Source organism: Myotis lucifugus, unplaced genomic scaffold (genome assembly GCF_000147115.1).
Source record: "Myotis lucifugus unplaced genomic scaffold, Myoluc2.0 scaffold_4057, whole genome shotgun sequence".
Classification (NCBI taxonomy): domain Eukaryota; kingdom Metazoa; phylum Chordata; class Mammalia; order Chiroptera; family Vespertilionidae; genus Myotis; species Myotis lucifugus.
Genome location: NW_005875105.1, coordinates 6,795 through 13,481, shown reverse-complemented (window position 1 = coordinate 13,481; position 6,687 = coordinate 6,795). Strand labels below are relative to the sequence as shown.

The following is a 6,687-nucleotide window of genomic DNA, read 5'->3' as shown; positions in this document are numbered from 1 at the left end:
TCCCAGGATCGAAGGCCCAGGAGGGCGGGCTGGGCTGAGAGACGCCAACCCTAACTCTGCCCCTGGGAACCTGTTCCTCTCTAGGTCTGGATGGCATCCGGGCCTACCTTATCACTCTTTTTGATAGAGACACCTAGACGGTGCGGAGCCGACCTTTGATTCCCACAGGAAGCGCCTGGGACTGAAGACGTGAGAGCTGAACCCTTTTACTTTTTTGGGGAGACAGTTAAGTCTGGAAAGGAGACTGCAAGTCTGAGCCTTTGCACTCATGTTTACTATATCTGTACATGACTCACTAGGAAAAATAGATGCCACATCATTTTGTAACTAATAGACAGTTCAAAAACAGATAGAACTACCCAGGAATGCTTAATATTCTATTTTCAATAAACTCTATTTTAATTTTTAAAGTATCTGCTTTGACAAACTTACTGGTTTTACAGCCTGAAAGAGTGTCATGACTCACAGTTTGGGGAAAACTTCTCTACCCGGCAGGTGTAATAGAGGGGGGGCCTGAAGAGCAGGCAGAGGAGGGTGCTGCCCCCACCCCTTGGGAGAGCACAGGCATTTAGACTCCGGTATTTCTGCTTTCAGATGCCTCCTCCCAGGTCTCCTGCCTGCTGTTCACTCCCTCACAGGAGACAGACACTGGGATCTTCCACAGACTCACATCTCACCACTTCCATCACCTGTTTAGGACCAGGCTGTGGCTCCCAATGCACTCAGATGGAGTCCAGAATCCTCATCAAGGCCACAGGGTGACTGGCCCAGCCCGGCCCTCTGCTCTCCCAGGGCTGAACCCCACTGAAATAGTCACAGCTCTTGCTCACTCTTAAAATCACAGTTCAGATGTGCCCTCCTCCCAGAAGCCACCCTTGATGCCCTTGGTCCCCCTTCCCAGCCCTTCAAACTGTGGGTCACTATTGTGTGGGGTGGTCTGTGTCCACCAATGGATGTGAAAAGCAGAAGGACAGGGCCTGGGACTAAGCCACCACTGGGTCCCCAACATCAACAGCAAAAGGCTGATGACAGAGCAGGTGCTCAGGGAATATTATGGATTAATTAATAAGTGGATGGATGAAGGAGTGGATGAATGACTGAAAGCACTGTGTCCAGGGTGTATCTAACTCAACATGTCTGTCCTGACATACCGACTTTCTGGGAATTGGTGCCTGAAGTTCGAACCTCTCCTCCCCCAGGCAGCCTCCCTGACCCCCCTGTAATGCTTTTGTTCAGCTGAAGCCTGGGTCTCATAGGCTGGGGAGGCCTAAGAGCCTCTCTGTGCAGAACAGCCTCTCTCCCAGCCTCATCTCCTCTGCCTCTCCATCCTACACACATAGGACCCAACCCTGCCTGGTTGAGCCAGTTGGACCAGCGCACAGATCCTTACTGATGTTACTTATCTGGCTGCATCTATTAGCAGAAAAATAGTGCATCATCGTGCAGCTCACACAGAAAGATAGGCAGCAAAGAGTGCTATGTCAGCCTCCCTCAGGGGAGCGGCTTCCTCCCTCCTGATCCCATGTGTCTCTCTCAGAGGACAAACCTCTCCCCTGAGCAAGCATATTCAGCACAAGGAAGATGAATTCCTGTGGAGGAGACAGTGGAAACTTTTCACTGGTCCTGTTGCCATCACTCCTACAGGGTCATGATCTACGGGAGAGTCTTTGGACATTTTTTGTCCAGAATGTCAGTGACACAAATAAGTATGACAATGCCACGGGTTACATCAATCACTTCTAAGTCATCAATTGCTTACCAAGTGTCCTGCACAACTTCTCCCACTCTCTCATTCAGAGTCTCTTCTCCTCTTCCTGTCTCTCCCCTCTTCTCTGTCCCTCTCCGGGAACCAAAGAAAACAGTGACCTTTGCATGGCAGCCTCAGCATGAATCTCAGAGCCTGCAGTTGTGCCTGGGATGTACAAGTTGTGTCCTTGAATAAATGACAACTAAAAACAAAACATAAGTAGACTTATCGTCCTTCTGGCATGTGAGTTCCCATCTTGGTTTCAGGAGGGACCCCAGAAACCTGGCAAGTTTCTCATTTTGCCCACTTATTCAAATTAGAATTTCCAAATCTATAGTCACTGACAATCAGCTTCCACTCTGCACAAGCAGGCAGGAGTCAGAATCACATGATACAGTGGAGATACTCAGGGAAAGTCGCATTCCAGGAACAGAAACAATGAAATGGTGTGTGGACGGTTTCTTCTGCTCTCTGGATACAAGCACCTCATTCCAATGTGTCTTCCACCTGGATAACACCCACCGTGGTCAGGGGAGCAGTGACTGCACACTGGTCCTTAGGTTGGGAGTGTGAGGGAGGACAGGTTGTTGATGAGCTCCCTCAGGAGAGTCTGAAATTTGCAAAAGAATTGGGGAAAATAGACAACTTGTGGGGTTGGGTGGATAAGGCATGTTTTGCTCTTTCCATTTGGGAAAGTGGGGATGGCTCCAAGGTGTATCCAGTGCCCTCCTTTCTGCTCAAGTGGCTTTATTACTGGGGGATGAGAGCGCATTAATCCCTTATGGATGTATTTTTGCCATTTTGCTCAATGCTTTCTGTTGCTTTCTAGTTCCTATCTCTACCTTCTTCTCTTGCTCTCTTTTCCTCTGGTTTAATGACAGTGTTTAGCGTTTTATTGAGATTTCACTTTCATTATCGTTTGTGTATCTACTATAGGTTTTTGTTTTGTGGTTATTATGAGGCTCACACATGTCAGCCTATATGTAGACCTGTCTATTAAAAAAAATAGCCCTAACCAGTTTGGCTCAGTGGATAGAGCATCGGCCTGTGGACTAAAGCTTTCCAGGTTCGATTCCGGTCAAGGGCATGTACCTTGGTTGCGGGCACATCCCCAGTAGGAGATGTGCAAGAGGCGGCTGATCGATGTTTCTCTCTCATTGATGTTTCTAACTCTTTGTCCCTCTCCCTTCCTCTCTGTAAAAAATCAATAAAATATATTAAAAAATATTTTTATTGCTTTCAGAGATGAAGTTTGAGAGAGATAGAAATTGAAACATCAATGATGAGAGAGAATCATTGATTGGCTGCCTCTTGCTCGCCTCCTACTGAGGATCGAGCCTGCGACCCAGGCATGTGCCCTGACTGGGGATGGACCCGTGACATCCTGGTTCATAGATTGATGCTCAAACACTGAGCCACAACTGTCGAGTTGTACCTGTCTATTTTAAGTAGATAGCAATTAAGTTTAAGCACATTTTAAGGCCATTTTTTAATCCACCCCCATGTTTTATGTTTTTGATGTTTCATATTCTTTTGTGCATTTCTTAACTAACTATAGTGTCCAGGGGAGGAGGTGAATTTAGGACCTTTCTATGTCACCATCTTGAATCATTCTCCTCTAAGTGATTTTTGAATTGGGAATTCAAATCAGAACTACTAGGGCTTACAACTTTACTATAATGATGATAATTCTTAAAATAGAACAAAAGTGTTGATAAGTGGGAAATTGCAAACCTCATACTTTGTTAGGGTGAATGTAAAATGGTAGAAGCACAGTGGAAAACTGCTTGTTCCTCCCAAAGTTAAACATAAAATTAGCATGTGAATGAGCAATTCTAGTTTTGGGAACAGAACCCAAATAAATTAAACAGTTGTTCAAAAATTACTTGTTCACAAATGTTCATAGTAGCATTAATCACAAGAGTCAAAAGATGGAACCATCACAAATGTCCATCAATTAGTAAATAGTGAAAACAAAGGTGGTATGTACATATAATAAAATGTTATTTCTCATGAGAAATGAAGGACTGATCCATGGGTAACATGGATGAATCCTGGGGACTTTGAGATAAGTGAAAGAAGCCAGACACACAGCACATATTGTACCTTTCCATCCATTTGAAAAATCAAAATAGGTAAAGACATGGAGACTGAGAGCAGATTAATGGTTTCTAGGGACTGGGGGAGGGTGGAATGGGTGATGGTGGCTCAATGGGTGTTGGAGTGTAGGGAGTGTTGAAGACATTCTGGTGATGGTTACACAGCACCTTGAACGCACTGGATGCCACTGAACTTACATTGGTTAAATGGTAAGCTATATTATGTGAATTTTACCACACATATAAACATGAAGAGTAAGAACATTTGAATGGGTGTCTGTGTCCAGAGAGCAGAAGGAGCTGTCCACACCACTGGTGCTGACCACTGTGATCCGTGTCATTATTTCTGTTGCTTGAATGTTACTTTCTATGAGTATCTTCACTTTAGAGTGCGATTCTGATTCCAGCCTGCTTGTGCAGAGTGGAGGCTGGCCAGGTTAAACTGAATCTACAATAATTTTTTTTTTTTAGTTCTATCACTGACAGTATTACAAAATCCTGTGGCATGCCCGCGACGCTGGGCTACAGGTCAAGGGGGCAGCAATGCCACTAACCCTCTGTACCAAGCTGTTGCCAAGGGGGATTCACCAGCTACATTTCCCCTCCCCCCTCAACCCAGCCCCTGCACCACCCCAGGCCTTCCCCTCACTATGGTCTGTGCCCATGGACTATGCAAAATGCATATAAATTCCTGGGTTATGCCCAGCCGGCATGGCTCAGTGGTTGAGCGTTGACCTATGAACCAGGAGATTAGAGTGTGATTCCCGGTCAGGGCACATGCCTGGGTTGTGGGCTTGATCCCCAGTCTGGGAGTTGCAGGAGGCAGCCGATCAATGATTCTCTCTCATCATTGAAGTTTCTATCTTTCTCTCCCTCTCCCTTCCTCTCTGAAATCAATAAAGACATATTTTTAAAAAATTTCCTAGGTTAATCGCTTCCTGTCCCCTCCTCACACTCCCCTCTGAGACCTGTCAGTCTGTTCCATGCATCAATGCCTCTGGACCTACTTTGTTCGTCAGTTTATTTTGTTTATTTGATTCCACATATAAGTGAGATCATGTGACATCTGTCTAGAGATTTTACTGCCTCAAAGTTGCTGCCAAAGTGAAAGCTGCAACTGCCTGACAGGAGTGCCTCCACATCCTCAGCCTTGAGTTCATCAAATGAGCAAATGGTTTAGTGATTGCTTCTCTGGCAAACGATGCTCCTGCATCAAGAGTTGGTTTGTTCATTAAAACAGGCAGTGCGTCCCAGGAACTTGACAACTCAGGAACCTCCCATTGGCTTCCTCTTGCATCCGGTCTGACTACAAAAGGAGCAGCATTTTTCAAGATAAACCATGGAATTGAAGCAGTTGGTGGATAAACTCATGGTGACTTCAACAGGGAAACTGTGGAGTGCATGGGAGGATGACACCAATATTCTAATGGAGTTCCTGCTCGGTGGCCCCACAGCACCTGGGTGTGACCGGAGGGTGGTACCAGCCCTTCAGTCTCAGCTGAGGACAGACACAGCTGTGGCTTTTCAGAACCCACAGGCTCCTATTATGGGAAATTTGCATGCTGCAGCTCACTGAAATGCCTTGCCAGTTCCTTGTATTGTTTGGACCAGGGGTCCTCAAACTTTTTAAACAGGGGGCCAGTTCACTGTCCCTCAGACTGTTGGAGAGCCGGACTATAGTTTAAAAAAAAAAGCTATGAACAAATTCCTATGCACACTGCACATATCTTATTTTGAAGTAAAAAAACAAAACGGGAACAAATACAATATTTGTATTTTCATGTGGCCCACGGGCCGTAGTTTGAGGACCCCTGGTTTGGACTATAGGATTGGAAACATGACACCAGATGAGTTGAATTACCATGTTCAGAACCATTTTTCAAGGATAGGAATGACTTTGCTTGGACTTGGTAAGAGTCATCTGTTAGAAGCAGTTGCTGAAAGGTTCCTGAACATGAGGGGTGGGCTTGGTTTATCTGGTGCAGAGGCGAGACACCATAGAGGTGAAATCAGAACAGAATGAAGACAGTCCCCTCAGTGCTGCTTTTGTAGCAGAAAGTGCTGCCGCAGGAAGTGCAGAGGCAAATGCATTTGGTGTCCTCCAGCATGGCCTCGGCGCTGGGCCATAGGTCAAGGGGCAGCAGGGCCACCAGCCCTCTGTCCCCAAGCTGTTGCCAAGGGGATTCACCAGCCACTTGACCTTTCCCCTTTGAATGCCAGTTACTCGGATTCTGGACTCTTTGGGATTTACACGATCTCCCAGGCGGCAGCTGCTGGAGGTGTTATCAAGGCTGCTTACAACCAAGCCAAAACAATTGCTCCAGGAAAGCTTTCCAATAGTGATGTCCAAGCTGCCAAGGACAAGCTGGAAGCTGGGGACCTAATGTCAGAGGCGCCACTAGAGGGTGTCCTGATGAAGTCTGGCCTAGATTCTCATTGCTGCTTCCTACATGTAACCAACCGCAGCCCCTCTGATTTCCCAGGCACCTGACGCTGGAGCCACAGATACTGGGAAGAAGTTAGTTTCTGGCCAGAGGGCAAGGGCAAGGGCAGCCGGTGGAAACTTGGGGCATACACCTTTTGTTGATGAGCTGTAATACTGAAATGCATCCCAAGAAAGAGCTGGACACTTTCTCAACCCAGAGCAGTGAACACATGGAACTCACAAGTCTATAATGTACCATTTATCTTTCTTTTCAATGAGGAGAAATATCTTAAAAAGTATTAAGGCACTGCACCAGCTTGCTGGCCAGGCCGAGTGACTCTACCTGTGCATGAATTTTGGGCACCAGGCCTCTAGTAAAAATACATATTTTTTAAAAACAACACTACAAGGTATAA

The 6,687-nt window shown here is 46.2% G+C and overlaps 1 pseudogene; it reads left to right on the top strand.

Moving 5' to 3' along the window:
• Positions 1–5,063: 5,063 nt before the first annotated feature.
• On the top strand, positions 5,064–6,337 carry LOC102420134 (annotated as a pseudogene).
• The last annotated feature ends 350 nt before the right edge of the window (positions 6,338–6,687 follow it).